Source organism: Chrysemys picta, chromosome 10 (genome assembly GCF_011386835.1).
Source record: "Chrysemys picta bellii isolate R12L10 chromosome 10, ASM1138683v2, whole genome shotgun sequence".
Classification (NCBI taxonomy): Eukaryota; Metazoa; Chordata; order Testudines; family Emydidae; genus Chrysemys; species Chrysemys picta.
In genome coordinates this window covers 63251586-63276213 of record NC_088800.1, presented here as the reverse complement: position 1 = coordinate 63276213, position 24628 = coordinate 63251586, and the positions used below count along the sequence as shown (strand labels likewise).

Below are 24628 nucleotides of genomic sequence, written 5' to 3'. Positions count from 1 at the left end.
GTCTGCCTCCTGCCCCCGCAGGGGAGAGCGGTGGGTGGGGGGGCTGAGTGGTGCGGGGGTCAGGACCCCCCCCCCCCCGCTCTCCCCTGCGGGGGCAGGAGGCAGAAGCTTGGTCCTCCGGCAGCCAAGCTTCCCGCCTCCCCCGCGTCTTCCCCCAGCGTGGCGCTTTCCGGCCCCTTCACCCCTCCTCCTTCTCTCACCGGGCAGGCAGTGTGCCACTCAAAATCGGCTCGCCTGCCGTGTTTGGCACACGTGCTGTAGGTTGCTGACCCCTGCTCTAGTCTGACCTCGTGAATATCACAGGCACCACGCAGGACCCACCATCCTAAACCCAACAATGGAAACGAGACCAAAGTGTTACACCCTACAGGGACTAGACTATTACGGGCCATAGGCAGAGAATGGGAGGGACTGAGGTGTACTGCTACCTGAGACCCCTGCAATGGCAGGGAACTGATTAAGTGAGATATACCCAGCTAATGCTGGTAAGTGACCTGCACTCCATGCTGCAGAAGAAGGTGAAAGACCCCCAAGGTCAGTGCTCGTCTGACCTGGGGGAAATTTCTAACCAACCCCACATATGGCAATCAATTAGAGCCGTGGGAGCAAGAACCAGCCAGCCAAGCATCAGAGTGAGAGGATACTTGGTGCCACCTCAGAGCACTGTTCCACCCCTTATGGTGGCCTATCTCCAGCTGTGGCCATCTCTGATGTTTCAGAGGCAGGAGACAAAATCAAAAACAAAAATCTAAACTGAATACATGGAGGCAGAGGGGAGGGATCCCTTCCCGACCCCAGCAGATGACCAGCTGAAGCCCTAAAGCATGAGATTTTAGGGACATCTGACTGGAACCAGAAAAACTCAAGGCTACCAATGCCCCCCACCATCAGAAGTTCAACGTACAGTCCCACTTATAAATTTGTCCAGCTCACTCTTAAAGCTAATTAAACTGTTTGCCCCCACAACTCCTGTTGGGAGGCTATTCCAGAACATCACCCCTCTGATGGTTAGAAACCTTCTTCTAATTTCCAGCCTGGATTTGTTCATGGCCAGTTTATACCCATTTGTTATTGTACCAGCATTGTCCTTTAGCTCTTCACCCTCCCTGGTATTTCCTCTCCCTGATATCTTTATTGGCTATGCCAGCCTGCCTACCCCATCCTTGCTCCCAGCTCTGTTATGCAAGACAGAGAGTGTAAAGTTACTCCACTGCGGCAGCAGCACCCCATTCATCATCTTAGCAAAAATGTATAATTAGCTGATAAATTAGTTATGGCCAAAAATCAAACATAATTTACACCTAAAGCTTTTAATGTCAGCAAATTATGTGCAAGGGGTTGAGAATCATCTGATATCCTAAACACAGTACTAAGATTTTCACTTTAGAGGAACTGGGAGAGGGACACAGCTTTATAAACAGCTATACATTCCATAGTAGATTGGTTGGTAATAGGGATGCCAACAATATTCCTGGCTAGTGCTTTATATTAAAAGGTTGTTATTATTATTAATGTATATCACAGTAGTGTCTGGATGTCCTAACTGAGATTGGAGCTAGGATTGCCAACTTTCTAATCACACAAAACTGAAAACCCTAGCCCCGCCCCTTCCCTGAGGCCCCACCCCCACCCCTTCCCTGAGGCGCCGCCCCCCACTCACTACATTCCCTCTCCCTCTGTGGCTCGCTCTCCCCCACCCTCACTCACTTTCACTGGGCTGGGGCAAGGGTTTGGGGTGCGGGAGAGGGTGAGGGTGAGGGCTCAGGGTGCGGGCTCTAGGGTGGGGCCAGGGATGAGGGGTTCAGGGTTTGGGACAGGGCTCTGGGCTGGGGCAGGAGGTTGGGGTGCAGGCTCTGGGATGGGGATGGGGATGAGGAGCTTGGGGTGCAGGAGGGGGCTCCAGGCTGGAGCCGAAGGATTTGGAGTGCAGGAGGGAGCTGTGAGTTGAGTCAGGGGAGTTGGGTGCAGGGGGGTGAGGACTCTGGGCTGAGGGTGTGGGCTCTGGGATGGAGCCAGGTATGAGGGGCTTGGGGTGCAGGAAGGGGCTCCAGGTTTTGGGGGGGCTCAGGGCTGGGGTAAGGGGTTGGGGTGTGGGGGGATGAGGGCTCTGGGCTGATGGGGGTGGGCTCTGGGGTTCTGACCGGAGCCACCAGGGTCCCTTTTCAACCGGGTGTACCGGTCAAAAAGCAAACTCCTGATCATCCTAATTGGCGCTCCACTGTGCTGGGTGCTGTACAAACAGATTGTAAACTTGTCAGGGCAGGGACTGTCTAAACAGACAAGATAGACAAGGGTAGGAGGGAAAGAGAGACGCTGAGAGCTGTGACTTGCCTAAAGGTGTGCAAGGCATTGTCAAAGCCGGTAACAGAACCGAGATCTCCTGACTCCCAAACCAATATCCTTCATTATCCATGCTGCCTCTCAATGGAGACTTTCCGCATTGAGTTCTCCTTCGCTTCTGTGATTTTCTCTTGTTTTTTAAAATGAATTTGCAAGCATTCAGGCACAGAAAAATAGCATCATTGCAGGAGAACGTCTATGCTAAAACCCTAATCCCACAATCAGAGCCCCAGAGCCACTCAAGACAATCTGTAAAAGCAGCAAAGAGTCCTGTGGCACCTTATAGACTAACAGACATATTGGAGCATGAACTTTCGTGGGTGAATACCCACTTCTTCAGATGCATCACCCACGAAAGCTCATGCTCCAATACGTCTGTTAGTCTATAAGGTGCCACAGGACTCTTTGCTGCTTTTACAGATCCAGACTAACACGGCTACCCCTTTGATTCAAGACAATCTGCCATCCTTGGCAAAACTTCAGTGTGCCAGGCCCCTCCTACCCACTTAAGAGCTCACAGTAGAAACCCCCCCTCCCTGTGTCTCCCTCGCTGTAGTCACCCCCACCTCTGAACCTCATGCAGCCTGGCTGGAGGCTCATCGGGCAGACTCTGGCCTGGGGCTGCAGAGACCCCATGACCCTTGTGGAATGGGAACAGTCTGACACCTGGGCAGGCTGAGCTGGGCCAGGCCTGGATGAAAGTCCCTCCAGCCTCTGCCCAAGGACCTGCAAGAGCCCAAGACCTGGTCCCTCGGCAGGCGACACCTCCCAGCCAGGACTGCCCTCCCTCATGGCCTTCTCCAAGTGGATCGGCACCAGCTGCATTCACATTCTTCATCTGGTCCCCTGTAGCCTCCATACCTCCTCACCTGGCCTCCCACACCACCCACCTAGCCCCAACTCCACCCCCACCCCAGCCCATCCTAGCCTGCACGCCCACACACTTGACCCCTAGGGCAGGGGGTGGCTGGGGAGGGTGCAGGAGTGCTTTCCCAGCAGCCTGGCTGGGGGCTGCTTCCTGCTTCTCAGAGTCCCAGCCAGCAACCTGCCCCATCCGCCTCAGACCCTGCCACCACCTCCAATGAAGAGAATCAGGGTGAGTTTACAGAAATCTGCTGCCCTTAGAAGTCTGCCACACCAGGCAGTTGCCTATAACTAGAGCAGCCTGTGCTGAGAACATAAGAACATAAGAATGGCGGTACTGGGTCAGACCAAGGGGCCATCCAGCCCAGCATCCTGTCTGCCGACAGTGGCCAATGCCAGGTGCCCCAGAGGGAGTGAATCTAACAGGTAATGATCAAGTGATCTCTCTCCTGCCATCCATTTCCACCCTCTGACAAACAGAGGCTAGGGATACCATTCCTTACCCCTCCTGGCTAATAGCCATTAATGGACTTAACCTCCATGAATTTATCTAGTTCAAAGATAGACAGATGGTTCCTGCAGAACTGCATTGGCTTCAACAGGACACCCACTGGGGTTCTGCACAGTTGCACGAGTCCCACCCCGACAGGTCCGTCTGCAGGATCAGGGCTCAGCCTAGCTTCCATCAAATTAAATGGGAGCTTATGTGGGACAGGCACTGGATGGAATCTACAGCTTGTATTTATTGAGCAGGAGGTCAAACTAGATGATCATAATGATCCCTTCTAGCTTCAAAACCTACAAGTCTATGAGCAGCATCTTACAGCACCACAGCAAGAAGGAACTACCTCTTATGAACCCTGGAAAGAGATAAAGGAGGGAAGAAAATGAGATTTCTCTTATTTCAGTTGATTTTTTAATTGACCATAGAATGAATCAGAAGAAGCCTTCTTCAGCTCCTCAAGTTTCCCCAGTCAGAGAAGGAACAGCGCTCTGATCCAGAGCCCATTACCCATATCAATGGCATTCAATGAGAGTTAATAATTGTTCCTGTCTTTTTTCTATTACTTAAGAGTTCAGATGTCGTTCCGGACATCTGACTAACTGTAACACATAACTTACGCCAAAACGTCTGGCACAAAAAAAGCTTCTCTCTCCATGTGAAGTTGCACTCCTCAAAAACGTCCCTTTCCTCCCTCCCTCTTTATTACTGCTTCCATTTTTTCTGTGTAATCCACAGGAATCAACTCTGGTAAAGTTCCCTGAAGCAGAAACACATGGAGCCAGCAACTAAGCACAGAAGCTTTTGTAATTCAGTATCAACTAATATACCAGTGTAAATCAGTCAATAGGGCAAAGGGCATCACTGCTCACTGGTTTGACAGGATTGCTTATCTGAATAGTAAAGAAGATTAATTTACGAAGGGCGCAGCCAGAGCAGTAACTGTTGGGTGTAGAGGGGAAAAGGCTTACTTCTTACTGTTTGAGAGAGGAATCATTCACAGCCCTAGAGGCAGCAGTGTAAGAATAGTTGGACTTTAAACCCAAACAGCTACATCATGGTGTATTTAGCTCTGCTCTGCATTGCACCAGGGATGCAGTGAACTCTGCAGCACACCAGAGAATAATTCTGCTGTCAAGTGGTGCTCAGTTCGCTAGCAAACTGAAAGCCTACGGGAGCATGCACTGCATAGGGAGACTCGCAGAACAATTCTGTATGTAGACACTGAGGCGTGCATATGCAGTGTAGTGGTAGCCATGTCAGTCCAAGGATGAGAGACACAAGGTGGGTGAGGTAATAAGAAAAGGAGCTCTGTGTGGCTTGAAAGCTTGTCTCTCTCACCAAGTTCTTACCTTGCAGCATGTGTAGATGTGCAGAGAGTTAGCTTTGATCTAGCTATCTCAAATAACAATAGCTGTGATTGGGTAGTAGCTTGGCCTGTTCAGCCCCGCCCGAGATGCTAGGTCTGATGTACTCCAGCGGCTAGCTAGCCTATGTTGCCACAGCTTCACGGCTATTGTTATTCCGGCTGGCTAGATCAAAGCTAGCTTGGACATGTCTACACATGCTGCAGTCACATCGCTGATTGCAGTGCAGACATACGCACCAGGATTGATAGTGTTAACCACTCATTTTAAAACCTTCTGCTTGTGAATGCTTGCCAAGCATTTCAGGCTGCTGGCTAACCAGAGTTAAAGCAGGGGTTACAGTCAGGGCAGTGCAGAGGAGAGCGTAGCTAAGATCAAAGGAAGAGCTTCCTCTCCTCTCGCTGGCCTTGGGGGTTCTGTTCCCACACAGCTTCCCCTCTCCTTGGCTCATGTGGTGAGACAGCCACCTGCTGTTTTAAGCTACTTTAACTGCTGAGCTAAGGGTCTTTGCTGTTTAATTTAGGATAATTCCCCTAGCTCCTGAGAGGGCTCTAACCCCTTCCTCCTAAAGGCTGGTGTGAGGATGGCAGTAACAGGTGACAGTGGGCGGGATGGGGACATGACACCAACAAAGTGAGTAGCAGAGGGTGGGGGCAGGGGTCAAGAGAATGAGACATTCAAAAGGGTGCTTCCTAAAGGTTGTGTGTGGAGGCCACATTGGCCTCTCCTGGAAGGTTCCCTCTCAAGGGAGATGAGGTTTTACCTGGAAGAAGCAGACACACCAACTGCAAGGGTCAGGGCCGAGAACCAAATTTATAAAAAGTGGCCTTTGCCCAACCTGAGACTCCTTGGGCCTGGTTTTCAGAGGTGCTGAGCACGCACACTCCCAGTGACTTCACCCAGCATGAATGGATGTTCAGCCCTTCTGAAAATCAGGCCCAAGATGTCTTCAAAAGTGGGCACCTAAAATAAATGGGCACCTTTGAAAATTCAGGCCTTAAATGTCTGTAATCAGAGGCCCAGCAAGCTGGGAACCTCCTTCTTGTGGGTTATTGCTCCACTACCTATGGGGCATATACAAGGGACGGCAGGAGGAGGCAGGAGACAAAGAAAAAGGCAGGCAGGGAATGCAAAATGGCATCCAAATGCCACCAAAGTGCAGGAATATCATCCAAATTGCCACCATCTGTGAAAGGGGCGGTGGAAGAGCAAAAACCCCTGGAGAGAGATTGTGTATTAGCATTTTAATTTGTTTGCAAGCTTAATATTCAGCCCATTTGTATAGTAACAATCCCATGTACAATGTGTATAGCTACATCAGGTTTTTACTGGAGGGCTGTGTTTGGTAGGCATGGGCAATGTTGGAGGGAGCCTCTGAGAGGCCCTGAAGTCCAATAAATGAGGTCCTGGACTGGGACTCCGAAGACCTGGGTTCGGTTCTTGTCTTTGCCACTGACCTGCTGCTTATTGACCCCTCCATGGCCAGGGGTCACCTTACAGGCACCTCGCCCCTATTAGCCCCCCCAGGCAGTCTCTGTTGTGGCTCACAGCAGCCCTTTCCCAGGGCTGGTTTAACATCAAAGAAAGTTCACACAGACTCCAGAGTCCTTAATCACAAAATAATCCCAACAATCCTCGCTGAGTTCCCAACAAAGTCCAAACTCACAATTCACCAGTAGCCACACCCAGAACTCTTTGTCAGTCTGCTACACCTGAAGCTGCCAGTTTCCAGCCCTTTCTGGCTGGAGCTCAGCCCGCTGACCCTAATTTCTCTCTCTCTCCCTGCTCACACTCCTGCAGCCTTTTATATTAGAGTCCCTGATTCCCCGCAGGTGAGGCTCATCTCAGAATCTCCAGTCCACTGGCAAGCCACCCTGTTACTGTCACCTTAGACAAGTCACATTACCACCATGTGCCTCAGTTTCTCCTCCCACTGTTTGTCTGCCCTGTCTATTTAGACTAGAATGTTTCAGGTAGGGACTATCTCTGAGTGCCTAGCACAAAGTGATGTGTGCCGTTGTACCCCATAAGTCTTCATGGGAATATGCTTATGAATATATATATGATATAACTGGAATATGTTTTATGCTACATATGCCATGTAACATATCTATGTAAAGGTTATGATCTACTGAATACATTCCTCCTATTTGTATACATGTATCATTTTTGTACTTGAAGTTAGAAATATTGGCTGTATACTTGCTTGATTTCTATTGAGAAAGGAATGTGCAAATTAAATGCCCAATCAAGAACCACTTAAGCCAACAATGATCTCGAAGACGTGAATCCACATTAGAGCTTTCCCAGGAATGTGGCTTGGCTGGTAAGAAACTCAGTCATGCATGGACATGTGACTTGTCCTGTTGACTCCAAAACTCCATCTTGGAGCTGGACTTTGCATAGGAGAGAGGAGGGGGTCTCCTCCCACAAGAAAAAGTCTATTTAAACCTGTGGGAGACCCCTCCATTTTGTCTTCAAGCTGGCTAAAGAGAGAGCTTCTCCACCCCCAAAGATACCTGAAAGAAACTGGAACAAAGGACAGTAACTACAGGGGGTGAGTGTGATTGCTGGAGACTAGTCTGTAAAAGTAAGCTTACTGGATCTGGTGAGGTTTTATTTGTATTCAGTTTTCTTAGACATAGACTTGCATGTTCTATTTTATTTTACTTGGTAATTAACTTTGTTCTGTCTGTTACTACTTGGAACCATTTAAATCCTACTTTCTGTATTTAATAAAATCACTTTTTACTTATTAATTAACCTAGAGTATGTATTAATACTTGGGGGGGGGCACAAACAGCTGTGAATATCTCTCCATCAGCATTATAGAGTGCAAACAATTTATGAGTTTACCCTATATAAGCTTTATACAGGGAAAATGGATTTATTTGGGGTTTAGACCCCATTGGGAGTTAGGCATCTGAGTGTCAAAGACAGGAACACTTCTGTAAGTTGCTTTCAGTTAAGCCTGCAGTTTTGGGGCATGAGGTTCAGACCCTGGGTCTGTGTTGGAGCAGACGGACGTGTCTGGCTCAGCAAGTCCCAAGCTGGCAGGGAAAGCAGGGGCAGAATTAATCTTGGCACAACAGTTGGCAGTTCCCAAGGTGGTTTCTGTGATCCAACTCATCACATGATGGACAGTGCCTATCCCAGCAGGGTTCAGTCTCCTTTGGGGTCTCCTGGTGCTATTGTAATACAAATCAAAATCCTGAGTGAAGATAAGGGAACCTCAGTGGAATAGGGTAGAGGGACCTTTTGAGTGCTATCCAAACCAAACTGCTCTTGCCCATCACTGCTTCTAACCACTGAGAAAACACAGAGGAAAGCCAAGCAGGACGTAGTTTTGAAGCTATGAGGTGTTTTTCCTCTAATCATAAAACTTTTCAGGAAGGCAACTTTCGCCCTGCTCGTTACAGCTTTTAGGCAACGACATATGGATTCACCTTCTGAGGGGGGGAAAAAGCCTCCAAACTCCTTAAGGAGGAAGCCTGCACTAAAGCACTGAATGCTGTTTTGTTTGGATTTTATGCCTCAGAGATAACCTGACTCTCCATTAAGCTGATACACGGTTGAATGCTTATGATAACAATTTGTCACAAGAGTAATAAAGTAGAGTGCATATTTAATAACTTTTTGCTGAATGCAGGGACTTAGGAACCCTCTAGGCAACACACTGAAGTATTAAAGGGATGGCAAATGGTAAATCAACAAAGAAGGGAAGAGAAGAGCACGTTTTAGGGGTCACGAAGCAGCACGAGTGAAGGTTGTCACTATTGCCGGAGCCTTGGTAAAGTAGCCAGGCAGAGGACCAGACAAACTGCCACCCTGTTGGATGCGTTGCCACTCTCACTCATGCTCCCCAGGCCACACGGCTCACTTCTAAGCTGATGCTTTGATTCTAGCAAGGGCCAGGAGTGTGCATTTACCATTGGACCAAGCTGTCAGGGAACCAGAAGTTGGCTATACTGGGTTCTACTCTGCCACATTTGGGAAGGCACTCAACTTCCCCACATCCCGGCTGCCCCTCCTGTCAGAGGGCACTAATACTTACCTACCCACAGGGCAGGTAGTTCGTTAATATTTATAAAGCATCTGGAGATCCTTGGATGCACAGGGTGACATACGTTTTTAATTATGTAAACGTTTCAATTTACTAGACCCTGAGGACCAGAAACTGGGCACTTGCACACTCACCTGAGATCTAATTGCCAAGATGTATTGCCCACTTATAAACCCCAGTATAATGTAAAGCTGTATTCAATACAAGGTGCAGCAGCCGCGTCTGAATCTGTAAATAGTCACACGTTCGATTAGGCAAATGGTCAGTTGGTGCGTTGGAGGCAAGGGACGCTACTTCCTTTCCTTGTGAAACAAAAGCGGAGGGAAGGGGACGGGGGGGGGGGGAGGAACCTGCCTTACTGGGGTGAGGAGAGTGGAGTGAGCTTGTTCAGCAAAGCTGCTCCATGAAGGAACTGCATGTATTTCCATTCTCCCATAGCAGCAGCATGAATGGATAGGGGCACTCTGGGGCTTGGGCATGACCTCACACTGCCCATGCACTCTTGGCCTCCTGAGGAGAGGACTTGGGTTAGAGCCTTCGCTATTTCTGGGCAAGTGCACTACTTAGAACAGGAGGGGATGGAGGGCTCCCAGGACCCTCCCCCTCAGTTCATCTGGCTAACACACAGCAGAATTTTCCCCTGATTAATTGGGGATCAGCTGTGGCTTTGCTACAAGCCCCGAGCAAGGCACAGTCCACAGTTGCTCTGCCCCTGGAGCAGACCAGAAACCACATTGTGACTCAGAGTCGCAATCGATGCCATCTGTGCTCCTGGGCAAGGGGGAAGTAATCGACACCCGCCTAATACCTGGCACAGACTGCAGCCCCTGTCATGCCAGTTCAGCTGTGTTGAGAAGGGTGGAGCCTTGGCTTCACCCACTCGTTGCCCTGCCTGCCCATTCTCCACGGGAGCGGGACTTGCAGACTCCTGGAGGCTGCTTTTTGTCCTCTGTTCCTCCCCACAATAAGGCTGACCCATGAACGGGAGAAAGGGGACTTCTTACATCTCCTTACTCCTTTATGCAGGAGTGTAGCCAGGGAAATAATATGGCCCTTGGCTGGGGCCAGGTCCCCTGTATTTGCAATGGTCTGATTCCATGCATGATTAGCCCTAGAACATAAATTACTATATAACATTTATATAGAGCCATTAATGGATACAGCACAACTCAGAACATAGGCCAACATTGATAGCATTCATTAGCCAAGACAGCATGCAGAGAAGTAGGGGTTGATCCAAAGCCCATTTAAGTCAATGGGAGTCGTTTCACTGCAATTAATGAGCTTTAGACCAGGGCCATAATACATCGATTCAGTGGCCCCCACGGATTCTGGACTATACCTCTTTCAGCTAGGTCATGTTACCAGATCAGTTGAAGGTTCCTGTAGAAGTGCAGAAATACAGCTAAAGTCACTATAGTATGAAAAGGTGGGCACACCCCTACTTGGTCTGTTAGTTCACAGATTGACTTTAAATATGTATTTTATACCAGGAGGAACCAAAATTATGTCTCCAATCAAGTATACAATGTACCCATGGTTCTCAACCAGGGGTCCAGGGCCCCTGGGGAGCCATGAGCAGGTTTCAGGGGGTCTGCCAAGCAGGGCTGGCATTAGACTTGAGGCTGAAGCTCAGGGTCCTGAACCCCACCTCTACCCAGGGCTGAAACTGAAGCCTGATCAACTTAGCTTAGCAGGGCCCCCTGTGGCGTAGGGCCAGGGGCAACGGGCCTGCTTGCTACCCCCTAATACCGGCCCTGGCTTTTATATGCAGAAGAGCAGTTGTTGTGGCACAGGTTTTTCTAGCATGTTTGGGGGGGCCTCTGAAAGAAAAAGATTGAGAACCCCTGCAATATACTATGCTACACAATATTAATTCTAATGTTACCCTGTTATGAGAAAGCATGTCAGGTCAGCCATAAAACTGTTACAGTAAAACATACTCTATTTTTGCAAACCATTCACACAAAAAACCTTACAAGGCAATATTTCAGAAAACCTCACTAATTACAGCACTGTGCCTGCTTTATCTTTGTTTGTGGCCTGGAGCCAGCAAGCTGGGGTCTAGCCCCTGCTCTGCTATAGACTCACCATATGACCTTTGACCAGCCACTTAATCTCTTTTATTTCAGTTCCCCATTTTACACATGGGGATAATAATAGTTCTTTTCTCCTGCCCTTTGCTTGTTTTGCCTACTTGGGACAGAAACACTCTTTGTCAACTCTCACAACAATTTTTTCATGAGTCTAGCAATATTTGGTGCGTCTCAAAGCCTCAGGCTACTGGAGTCATGAGACTCTCACTTTTCATTAAAAATAAGGAAGTTTCTAGCCCTCCTGGTGGCAGAGAAAAGCTGGAAAATGTGATCTAAGTGTAACCTTAAGTGCTCAAAAACCTTAAGTGCTAAAAAAGAAAACGAACCCAACTATTTTTAATCACATGATTTTCAAGCCAATTTTATGATTTGATGGGGCCTGACTCATGATTTTTGAACACTTGAGGGTTGGTAATTCTGCTTCTAACATGTGTACCTACAGCACCTAGCACAAGAGTGCCCTTTTCTCAGCAGGGGGCCTCTAGAATACAGATAATAAAGTCCTGTTTGTAAAGGGCTTTGAGATTCTCAGATGGAAAGCACTCTAGAAATGCAAAGAATCATTATTATTTACCCAAATCCTTTTATAAAAAATACACACCCACCCCACCCCCATAGTAAATTGTTTCCCCCATCACAATCCTGTCACATCCAGCAGTGGAATCAGAAACTCAAAAGGAGATTGTGGGTTTGTGACACTGCCTTTGAAATCATTTTTATCCTATTCCTTTAAACTAAGCTGGTGCAATATCTGGTGAGCAATGAACACCTTGAAGTGTAACCAGAAACATCCATGAATGGCTGCAGAGTTCTTCAGAGTCAGTAATTCTATAATTTCACTTGTTTTCTTTCTTATGTTATTCCTTCCTGATTTGCTTTTTCTACTGATCTGATGTGTTTAAATTGGATAAGAAATGTTCTCTTCCACTACAGGATTTGACAACAGTGCACTCGTGTCTCTTTGCTACAGAAAACACACCAAAAAAACTAGATTAAAAACACGCTCCCTCCAAAATGATGGATTAGGGAAAGAGACTAGAAGAACTGACTTAGTGTTGTTATCACAGGCCAGAGATGCTGCACCACGGTGAGTGAGAAGCTTCACCAAGCCTCCGTCCTACCGTCTTTTCAAAGCTGTGTGTTGCTTCCACCATGGCATGGCAGCCTGAGAGATTGCTCTAGATGCAAAGTGCATGCTCCTTTTGTCTACTTATGTGTCAAGAATTGGGAAATTTCCTGACTACAATTTCCTGCCACTGAAGCTCTTGGTACAGACCAAAAAGATTTGGCTGTGCCTGTGTGTGCATGGTTGCCTCCTCTACAGAATGGCCTGGTCTGCACTTGAAAGCTGTACGGTGTAACTGTATCAGTAGGTTGATTTTCTACCAATATAATTATACCAGTTAAAGGCCCAGTGCAGACCCTGCTTTATACTATAGCAGTATAAAGATACCTTACACCACTATAGCTTATTCCACTTCCCTATGGGAATAGATATCCTAGTATATGCACCCAGCATTCTGTTTCATGAGAAATATCAAATTATTTTGGTTTTGTTCTGTTTTGGAACAAAAGCAAATCCTAAAGAGCAGAATTCCCTCCGAAATTCCCACCCCGCTCTACATAGGAAATGGCAGACTGGACCAACCTGCAGTCCATCGGGTCCAGCATCCTGTCTCTCTGACAGTAGTCATCTCTTGATGCCGCAGAGGAAGAAACCAGAAACCCTGTAATAGGGACTTACAGAATAACCTGTTCAAAGGGAAAGTTTTCTTCTAACCCTCATTAGTTGTAAGTTGGCTCATGCCCTGAAGCATAACATAATTATATAAACACCTAGCAGAGCAATCACTCCTCTGGAATATAAGGGCAGTAGTGCCATTTAACTGAATAGACACTGCACTGCAATTGTGAATTACAGTGTACGATTTTGCTCTAACAGCAGTGCCTGTTAACTTGCACACCTCTCCTCACCCTGGACACAGTTATACAGACTTAGATTCTGAGCAACAGTCCGCTCAGTATTTGGGCAGCAGTTACTCATCCACAGAAGCACTTCAAGGTGGCTTTTATTTTTAGGCACGGGTAGTGTGAATCAGTTTCCTCAGTAGTTGATAAACTGCTCTCCATGTTCCCACGCCAGTTAACCCCACTGCTTCAACCAAGAAATGCACTCCCAGGGGAGAATAAAAAGTCAGTCTTATTTGTGCTAGAACTGAGGCAGCAGCAGAGAAAAGTTAGTTGGTATTGTAATAGAAACTAAAATCAGGCCACCTCTGTCTTTTCCATTTGTGGAAGATGGAAAGAAAACATCCCCTCTAGATAGGAATGCAATGAATACAAAATAGATCACTTGCAAAACCACTTCATTTAAGACTTGGATCTATTTCAGAAAGAAAAACAATTTGCTGACTTCAGATGCCAGGTGCATCATGCTCTTGTTACATGCTGTGGCCTTCTTCTCAGAGCAGAAAGTCTGATTGGCCTGGACTGCTATTTGGATTACATATCTTTGGAGGCGCAATGGAAGAATTTTAAACAACATGTATTAACACTAAGAACCGCTTTATTCACACCCTGCACACTACTGTAATATTTTTGTATAAAATATGCCTTGTCAGATATCATTTGAAAACGAATAACTCATTGATCATTAATATTCTTGCATGATGTATGTACACAGTGGGTACTAAGAGTTATGGATATATGTTAGAATTGTGACAAAAGTGTGTTTAAACCAGGCATGTCGGAGGAATTGGTTAACAGGTCTGCCTTAGACAAAGGAATGTGTATTTGATTCTCTGACCAGCCTGATCTTCAGACAAAGACAATGAAGGTCTAATATTTATGTATTAGGTAAACAAAGCTAATAAGCTAACAAGTACGGAGAGGGAAAAACAACATGGATTCCTTCACCACCAGATTCCTTGTTGCCTGCCTCACAGTTTGAATAAACTTTACTTTAAAGGGGTAACCCTCAAAAGAATCCATTTCAAAGGTTCCTGGTCTATAAAGATGGGGTGGAGGTACGAACCTCAAGTGATAAGCAATTGACTCAACTGATGGTATACAATATTACTGTATTATAAAAAGGTATAAGAGTGAGATCTTTTCTGGAAGCTAATGACACTGGTGATTAATATCTCTGTGAAATGTACCTATGAAATCTATATGGAAATATAGATACTTAATGATATTATGTTTTAAAGTCTGTAGCAAAACAGGGAGAAAAAGGTTCCCTCCCAGACAGAAGAGAAGGCAGCTATTTACCTGTCTCCTGTGTAAATTAAGTGTTGTGGAATCAAAACAATGGAAGCCCCATTTATAAACAGGGGAATGGGAAGCCCATAAGAAGGGAAGAACAGCATGAGGTCATCCTGCCTCTTGAAACAAAGTCATTGAACTTTGGAAGATATGAGCTAAGACAGAAGCCATCTTTGGCATTCACCACTAGACAGACAAGCAAAAAGAGCTTCTGCAAGCTGAGAAAGATGGGAACTTCAACCATGATGGGTCATGGGAGAGGGAGTGAAGTCTCTGGAAACTGAATATAGGTGAGAAACTACACCTCTACCCCAATATAACGCGACCCAATATAACACAAATTCGGATATAACACGGTAAAGCAGTGCTCTGGGGGGGGCGGGGCTGCGCACTCCGGTGGATCAAAGCAAGTTCAATATAACGCGGTTTCACCTATAACGCAGTAAGATTTTTTGGCTCCCGAGGAAAGCGTTATATCGAGGTAAAGGTGTATCTTGAAGAAAGCCTGTACCTTGCTAGGTTAAGTATTAGACTTTTATATGCGCGTTTTCACTTTTATTTGCTTAAAACCTCTTTTAACTTTATTCCTTTTACTTGGCATCACCTAACCTCTGTTCTGTTTAATACATTTGTTTTATTTTTTTACTATAAACCAACTCAGTGCTGTGTTTAAATGGAAGGATGTTAAGCTAATAAGTTGTGATGTGCTTTGTGTCTTTACAAGAACGAACGAACCTCATTTCTCTGAACTGTCCAGGAGAGGGATGGACATTCCAGAGCATATGGCTTTGGGGAAATTTGGGACTGAGTGTGTGTTGGGGTCACCTTGCTGGTTGTAACCAAGGCTGGTGGAAGCCAGAGTGGGGCTGTAGACAGGGTGGTGGGGTCTAAACTGCTAAGCCAGTGCTGTCTAGCACACAGACACTTCAGGGTTTGATCTGTGTACTTGTTGGCTGGTTGTGAGCCAACAAGTACACAGCAAAGCATTGTAAGGCACTCAGGGTTGCAGGGCAAGTGGAGACACCATCCTCTGAAATCCATTATAACATACAATTAACAACATTTGGTGATTTTCAACAACAGACCTGTAAGCATTAAGTAAAGAAGCACAATGGAAGCAAGTGGCAGTAAAAATTAACTGCTAGGCATCAAATTTTCATTTTACATCCAGCACTGTGAAATTAGTTCTAGGGAGAATATTATCCTCTTGCTTCTTTACTGAGTGGAAACAGATTTTGGGGCCTTACACGTCACTTTCCCATTTCGAGCACAAATCAATGACATGGAGCCAGAGACTTCTTAACAGTGATTGGTTTATTGGTTTATACAAATTGTACACAAGTCCTAACTCTTTGCACAGCAGTCGTACCAAACAGCACACAGGCAACTCCCTCATGCAGAACCCACAAGCTAAAGAACGAGTGCTCTGTCCCCTGGAGCAGCTGTTTTGGGCCTCTGTCTCTCTCCAGGACTCACACAAAGCTCAAACAGATCCAACTGCTTCAACTCACTCTGTTCACCTTTTGTGCCCTCAACTCCCCACTCTATGCACCAGGGGAAACCTCTAATCTCAGGCTCCCCTCAGACTTCATGGTCTGGAAAGGTAGCCTTTATTAACGCTCCTTCTATGCAGCTGCCCTGCAACCTAAGGAAACTCAGAACAGTCTAATGGCCCAGACAAAGTGGTTTAACCCACACAAAAACTCAGACTCATAACCCCTAACTCTTTCTGTGGGGACCTTCATCCTGGATGCTTATAAATCCATGACCTGCAAGCCTTTGGCACCTTTTGCTATAGCAGTGTACACACATACAGAACTCTGTCTGTACTTTGACTCACCAGATCTAGTCCTGTTGTTGTCCACCTCCATAATAACCCTTGCCCAAGGGTAGGTCTTCACTGCAGAGCTAACTCCAGTTATCTGCACTCAAGTTATTTCTCTCGAGTGAGCCTAGCTGGAGTGAGAATGGCCAGACTGCAAGGCAATTATAAGTCAATGGAACTACTTACAGTGCTCAAAGTTAAGCATATGCATAAGCCTTTGTAGGATCAGGGCCAGAGATTGCAATTGGAGCTGTCTTTAGGTGAGTGTGTTTGCGCTGGTGCTATCTGGCAATCAGTCAGTATTATCAATTATATTTTAATTCATGTGAATTTTACATTATTGTTTGGGCTCTCAGAGCTCTGGCTGGATACTCTGACTGTGAGAAACTAACATTTAATCAACCTTTTTAAACCAGCAAGACTGGATAACTTTTATCCAAGAGGATTCAAAGAACTGGTCAAGGAGCTCTCTGAACCATTAATGTTGATTTTTAACAAGTCTTGAAAGACACTAGGAAATTCCAGAAGACTGGAACCAGTATCTTAAAAGGGTAATTGGGATGGCCTAGGAAACTGTAGGCCGGCTAGCACAAAATCAATCCTGGGCAAAATATGGAAATAGTGATAAGAAGCATAATCAGTAAATAATTCAAGGATGGTAGCATAATTAATGCCAGACAGCCCAGTTTTATGGAAAATAAGTCTTGTCAAGAAAATTGGATATTGTTTTTTGATGATATCACAAGTTTGGTTGATAATGGTAATTGTGTTGATATACTGATATACTTTAACTTCTGTAAGGCATTTGAGGAAGTCCTGGAAGACATTTTGATAAAAAATAAGTATTTTACAAAATCAACGTGGCCCAATGTTAAATGGATTAAAAACTGGTTAACTGATAGATCTCAATAAGTAATCGTAAATAGAGAAACAGTCTCCTATGGGGATGTTTCTAGAGGTCCAATGCTATTTAGGATCTTTATCGGTGATCAGGAAAAAAATATAAAATTACTACTGGTAAAATTTGCAGATGACAAAATACTTGATGGAGTAGGAAATAATGATGGGGACACGTCAGTTATACAGACTGATCTGAAAGGCTTGGCAATGTGAGTAACCTATGTTTTAATACAGCAAAATACAATGTGGAATCTAGAACAGAGAATGTAAGTCACACTTACAAGATGGGAGCACTTATCCTGGAGTACAGCAACACTGAAAAGGATGTTGGAGTAATGGTAGAGAAACATCTGAACATTTGCTGTCAGGGTGATGCTGACACAAATCCTTGGATGCATAAGCAGGGGTATATAAAGAAGTAAGAAGATGATATTGCCTTTTATACAGTATTAGTGAGATCAGTACTGGATACTGCATCCAGTTCTGAGATCCATTTTCTGATGTTGCAAAATTCTAAAGAGTTCAGAAAAGAGCTACAAAAATGATTGAACGTCTGGAAACCTGCCGTACAGTGATGTGTTTAACAAGCTCAATCTATTTAATTTATCCAAGGGAAAGTTCTGGCGATTCAATTATGGTCTAAAAATACTTTCACAGGGAAGAAATTTCTGATAGCAAACAATTCTCTTTATTCTAACAGAAAAAGGCATAATCAGTTCCAATGGCTGGAAGCTGAATCTAGACAAATTCAGACTAGAAATAAGGCACACATTTTTAACACAGAGTACTTAACCATTGGAACAACTTACACAGGGCCACAGTGGATTCTCCTTCACTTGGAGTCTTTAAATCAAGACTGGATGTCTTCTAAAAGATGTGTGCTATCACTCAAATAAAAGTTATAGGCTTGATGCAGTAACTATTGGGTGAAATTCTATCGCTTGTGACATGGAGGAGGCTAGACTAGGTGGTCATAATGGTCCATTCTGGCCTTAAAAATCTATGAATAAATAAGGCTCCATTTCTCCATAACAGGATCAAAACGGAGAGACCTACAGCTAGGTGTAGATACAATTGTTATCCACTTTTCCCAACCACCCCCTATTCAGTGGTTGATCTCCGTATGTTGTGGTGCCTTTGTACAGTTGTGAAGGTAGAAGTTACTTTGAAATTTTCTAATTCAAATTAATTTAATAAGGGTGAAATAAAGGATGGTACATTAAGGATCTACATTAATATCCCCCACAGCAGAGGATTCTGAACAGCATTCCAGCTAGGATGGTATCTGATAAAGATTGTCCCAAGCTGCACATTACAGGTCTCCTTAAATGGAGTTTCATAGTGAACATAGTAATTTATGTTCTGTAGGACTCAACCTTGTTTTCAGGCATCCTGTCACCTCAAAGCTGTAAATTACAAGTGTTTGAGCACCAGCCTTGGGAACCAATTGCACTGCACATCATGTCCTTGTTGATCCCCTTCAGCACTGACATTGCATTATTTCAAACAAACAAACAATTGGCTTGTTCTTCCCACAAATGTAATAGCAGAAGCTCCTGGAAGTGGCATGTTTATCAAATAAGGGAATTGGATGATGATTTGTGTAGGACGCCCTTATGATCTGAGTATCATAACACCAAACACTAGTAACCAACTGCACATACTGTCAAAATGTGTGGACCAGAACTCAGCTGGTGGACCCTGTGTGCAGCTCTACTTCAAAGTGGACCTCCACTGATTTACACCGGCCAAGGATCTGGCCCTCATTCAACTACTGGAGAGGACAATTTTTTTTTCTTCAAAAAGTCTATATGCTGATCAGCATCTTTGAGGATTCATGTACGTCAAGAAAAAGTTGTATCAAAGTGCCCACTCTGTGGGCTGTGTTGCATTAGACTGTCATGGAGAGTCTGCCATGGGATGCAATACAGCGCAATGCCAGTAATTTATATGTAGTATATAGAGGCCTTGGTCTGAGAACACCACTTTTGAAGCTCCATCTAATATCAAGTAGGCACATGATCAGCTTAGTCTGAGATTCACAAAACCCTCATATAGTAGTAAAGAAGCCATTGTCCATCACAAAGAATAGAAATCAAAGGTCAAAATATAAATGAAGCCCATTTGATAAGGGACATTGTATTTGCACAGAAAATGGAAATACCTGCATATGATCAAGCCATCAGTATTCACAATTATGTGATCACAGATTGCATTCATCTAATAGTAATGCACATTAGAGTGTGTAAACTTTATCTCAGGCTACTAAGAAACAGCAGAGATTTCATAATTGCCAGTCATTTCCCATAGGGATCATGGCTGTGGCTGCTGAAAATGCTGCTCTACTTTGCTCAGTGACCTCCAACTATATATAGTCACGATCTAGTCTCCAAGGACTAGATCGTGACTATATGCTCTGCTGTGAGCAAAGGGTAACACACTGTTAAGCTGCCCCTAGAAGAGCCCAGTTGAGAGATTATAACTCAAACATTGTGACTCCCATTCTTTGGATACTCACAGGAGGGAGCAAATTGCTATACCTAGCACAACGTATGTTACCGGGTATGATGAAGGGGCAGCTCATGGGAGATGGTGATGCTCAGAACCTTACAGCAACGGGCCCTGACTGAAAGAGCTGTCTGCCTATTCCCCACCACCCAGCCCTCCAGCAGTCCAGAGGTCAGAGTGCAAAGGAAAACAGTTTTCCCACAGGATTTATCCACTAGACACGTGCCACAGAGGTGAGTGGAGAAGGGACAGGGTGTGACAATGCTAGTATTATGGGTCTGTTAAACACAAAGCTACTCCGCTTCATTACATGGCTGGCAGAGTCTACATATTCAAATGAAGCACAGGACTGAAAGCAAAAACCATTCCTTTCACTTCATTAGCAGGTCCATTGGGGTCAGATTATTGTTTACTGGCAAGGTACAGGATGGTGCATAGGACCTTCACACCTAATTATACATAAATGAACTACAGTCTCCTGTAGCACGTCTACTATGCTTCCCAAACTACCGCTATTACTTAAACAAAAATCTATGCACTCTTTAGCATAGAGATTCTACAAGTGGTCCGATTCCAAAAAGGGAAGAAAAATGAGAATGCCTCCAGGGTGATGAGACGAGGTGGGGAAGGGAATATCAAAACACTAGTTTTAATTCAAGTTTGGAATTTGATAAAAAAAGATGTGAATAATGTGAAATAAAGACTGCACTTCAAAAGAATATACTGCATTATCAGTTTCAATGGAGGTTTGTGGCATGGGATCTTTTTTAGGGAAAAATTACTTGCAAAGAGAAATGATCTAAAAAATTTAGTATTCATATAAAAATCCCTGTGTGTCCATAAAAAAAGCATCAAGTAGATTAAGTTTAAAACACCTTCAGGGAAAAATAAAACTAATTTTCAATAAATAAGGCTTCCAAATCCTTCCTTCCTAACAGCAAATAAAATATTTACAATCCCATAAATCCCATTTCCTACTTGTTATTTTCATAAATTCATCAAGTCTTTCTTAGATGGAAATGTATTTTCTTTAAGCATATTATTTCTTCATAGAGGATTACAAGATATACATATATATGTTAAAGTTCTTGCTAACTTTTATGGCCCATACCTGTTCGTACATATAACATGGGAAGGCATGAGGTGACACAATTAAAGTTAGTACTATAATTTCAATATATCTTCAATGAATGCTTATTGTCAAATGTGGTGCATTTCTTTTTGGAAACTGAGTCTAACACCAAAAAACATGGTTCTGACTGAATCTTGACTGAAATCACTTCCTAGATGAAGCTGCTACCTACAGGTTACACTCACACAAGCAAACAAAACATTGCAACGTGCACAAGGCAATGTTAATACATAAGAACCCATAAACAGAGAACACAATTTCCTCACATCAGCACAATCCAAAACTGCTGTATATTAAATTAAAACATAGAAGTTTTCCATGGGCTTCTGCAAGGATGGGGAAACTCAGAAGACTCTCTGTTGGTACAAGTCAATCTCACCTGAAGGGTTTTTAGCATAAATTATAGGTTTTCAGACTCATATTAGGGCACAGTCCTACATTTCTTAGTGACTAAACAGGACATTTTTAGGTGTGTAAGGAAATATATTTTGATTACAGCTGTCATGCTGTAATCCACTGTGGCCTTGAGGCAATTGCTAGCATCTATTGTGAGCGAGATGTTGGGGAAAGGTTCCTCAAAGACACAGTGTCTGTAGCAGTAACTCTGTTAACCTGGAAAAGCATGCAGGATAATGCACTAGCTCTAAGTTACATTCACTTAGAACAATTATAGTAATACTGTTCATCTGGGATCTCAAAGCACTAAACATTATTATTTCCCCCCATTTTACAGAATTGAGAAGCAGAAATAGTTCACAAACAACATTACAACAAGTCAAGGCAGAAATAGAGCCCAAGTCTCCTGACACTGGTCTAGATCAAGCTGCAAAACCAAACACTTCACTTATAAAAGATCTGGAATCCTCATAAGTTGGGCCCATGTACAATTCACGCTGCCAGTAACATTAATTTTCCATTTTGTGGTGTTTCTGTTCTGCCAGTGTTTCCCAGACTATTCATATAATGAATAAAACCATATGTGCAGCATATGGATTTAAGCAAAAACCCTTCTGAACTTGCTGCCAGCTTCCTAGCCTTAGAATAACTAATTCAGAAAGTAGGCTTTTCCTGCATTGATTTGATTAAGTGCAGTGGCCATTTATAAACAGCTTGCTTTGTTCACTTTGATTTAGCTAGGCTGATTATATATTTAAATATACAATGACCCTTTTGATTTTTCTCCAGATTTTTACCAATTACCAACAAACTTAGATTTAACATAGGAATTTAGCTTCCCCCCGCCCCCACCTTATTCAAGGTTGTTTTAATTAACCTTTAAACTTAAAGAGCAAATATTACACACACATACATAAGTCACACTCATTGTAGTTTGGATTAATCTTTTCTACATAAAACTGTACCAGAAGAAGAGGCTCACTAGAAATGCAATAGTGTTTTGAACACCACTCTGTACTAAAGTAATTCAAAGGGTGAAAACCTGGCCCCATTGAATCAATGACAAAATTCCCATTGACTTAAGTGGGACCAGGATTTTACCCTAGATTTTTATTCCTCTTCACAAAGGGCCTGCTTCCAAACCCAGTGTAGTCAGGAGAAAAGTTTCCTTACACCAAAGTTCATTGCAGATACGTTCCACTGCATATGTATGTACATATGCACCCATCTTCAATATGCTGCAAAGGCTGATTGCTGTCCAAATGGCATTGCTCCTTTTAAAGCATACAGTACTTTCAACATTGCTTAATATAAAAACAAAACCCTGAACAGAGTTTGCCGCCATTATTATCCAGCAGCAAAACATATATTGCTAATTTAGTGACCAGACAGTGCAAACTAGAGACTTAAAGGCCCCTGGAAGGAAAGGAATTTCTACACAATAGCCAGTTTCAAGGAGTGCTATGAAGTTGTCACTGCCACAGGCCAGATTCAGTTAAAATATATTTGAAGTTAGAAAAGTGACTCAAAGAATGGCACTCTGGGGTACCATGTTTTTCATTATCTGATAAGCTGATCAGATTTTCTCTATTATTAAGCAAAATGATGTTTTTATCTCCACCTGCCAGCCCTACCAACTCAAACTGGGATCTGAAAGCCAGGCAGGGTCACCAGGTATCTGGTTTTCGACTGGAACGCCCGGTCAAAAAGGGACCCTGGCAGCTCCGGTCAGCACAGGTGACCAGGCTGTTAAAAGTCCGGTTGGCCACAGCGGCCAGCTCCATGTGGCTCCTGTGTAAGCAGCTGGCATATCCCGCAATGGCTGCCGGGGGGATCCGCACGCTGCCGCTGCCCCTGCCCACAGTCCAGGCACTGCCCCAAGCACCAGCTCCACAGCTCCCATTGGCCGGGAACCAGGGCCAACAGGAGCAGTGGGGGTGGCGCCTGTGGACAGGGGCAAACATGGAGCCCCCGGCTGCCCCTGTGCCTAGGAGCCAGAGGGACATGCCAGCCACTTCCGGGAGCCACCTGAGATAATCACCATCCAGAGTCCACATTCCATCTCCCTACCCCAGCCCTGAGCCCCCTCCCGCACCCAAACTCTCTCCTGGAGCCCTCATCCTGCACCCCAACCCCTTGCCCCAGCCCTGAGCCCCCTCCCACACTCCAAAACTCTCACCCCCACCTACAAGCCTGGACCCCCCTCCTGCACCCCAACCCCCTCATCCCCGGCCCCTCCCTGGAGCCCGCTCCCCCCCCATCCAGAGCCCTCACCCTCTCCCACACCCCAACCCTCTGCCCCAACCAGGTGAAAATAAGCGAGTGAGTGAGGGTGGGGGAGAGCAACTGATGGAGGGAGGGGGGGATGGAGTGCATGAGGGAGGGGCCTCAGAGAAGGGGCAGGGCATGGTAAGGGTGTTCGGTTTTCTGCAATCAAAAATTTGGCAACCCTACAGCCAGGCTGGATTCTTTCTGGCTCTTGTATCATCCCCTGCCTTTATTTACATTTGCTGTTTGCAGTGCAAATGCCACCGGAAAGGGCCCATTGATAAAGACTCTTTAACTTCACCGTACACTCAGCTGCTAGATGCCACCTAGCAAGAGAATCCATCAACCCTGGGTACTGACAGCTTCCAAGAGGTCTTCTGCTCCAGTTACAATGAAAGAGAGATGGGCATTACAAAATAGCAATAGCAATAGCATAGTAAATGGTGACTCTGCTTCTGAGGAAACAATCTAGACTGTACACAAAAATGTACACAAAAAGTTCAGCTCCGCTAGAATCCTCTGATCAGGAGAAGCTTGGGAAGGAGATTTATGACCATCAAGTTACCTTTCCACTCTCAAAGGTACTTCATCTCAACCCCATTACCAAATATCTGAGCACCTCAACCCCTAAGAGCCGGGACAGTGCTATTATCCCCATGTTGCAAATGAGGAACCGAGGCCGAGAAAGACAACGAGTCAAATGTCCAAGTGCCTAAGTGACTTAGGAGCCTAACTCCCATTTTCAATAGTGGCTTAGGCACCAAAGCCAATGGGCGTTAACTCCTACATCACTGAGCCACTTCTAAAAATGTTACCGTAAGCAACTTTCCAAACATCACACAGGAATCCAGTGGCAGAGTAGAGATTCAAACCCAGGCCCCCCAAATGCCAGGCTAGTGCCCCATCCACTAGACTATCCTTCCTCTCAATGCAACAGTGATTCCCCCTAAGTCAGCTTCTTTAAAAGAGACTTCAGTTTTCTATGCATTTACATAGGGTATGTCCCTCTGTGGGTTCCCATAATGTCCATCAAAGGTGAACAATACAGGGGAAAAACATGTTTTTCCTCCCCAAAAATATCAATAAAATTATACCCCTAATTT

General features: G+C 44.9%; 1 protein-coding gene and 1 long non-coding RNA gene across 3 annotated transcripts in view; one reads left to right on the top strand and one right to left on the bottom strand.

The window, feature by feature from the left end:
- Positions 1-24628, bottom strand: part of LOC101942744 (transmembrane protein 104-like) — a 102816-nt gene that overhangs the window by 22815 nt on the left and 55373 nt on the right. The gene's annotated exons all lie outside the window — the stretch shown is intronic.
- On the top strand, positions 7547-17180 carry LOC135974051 (uncharacterized). Its single transcript, XR_010591173.1, has 2 exons — positions 7547-7681; positions 13625-17180. It is a non-coding gene; the product is annotated as an uncharacterized LOC135974051 (long non-coding RNA).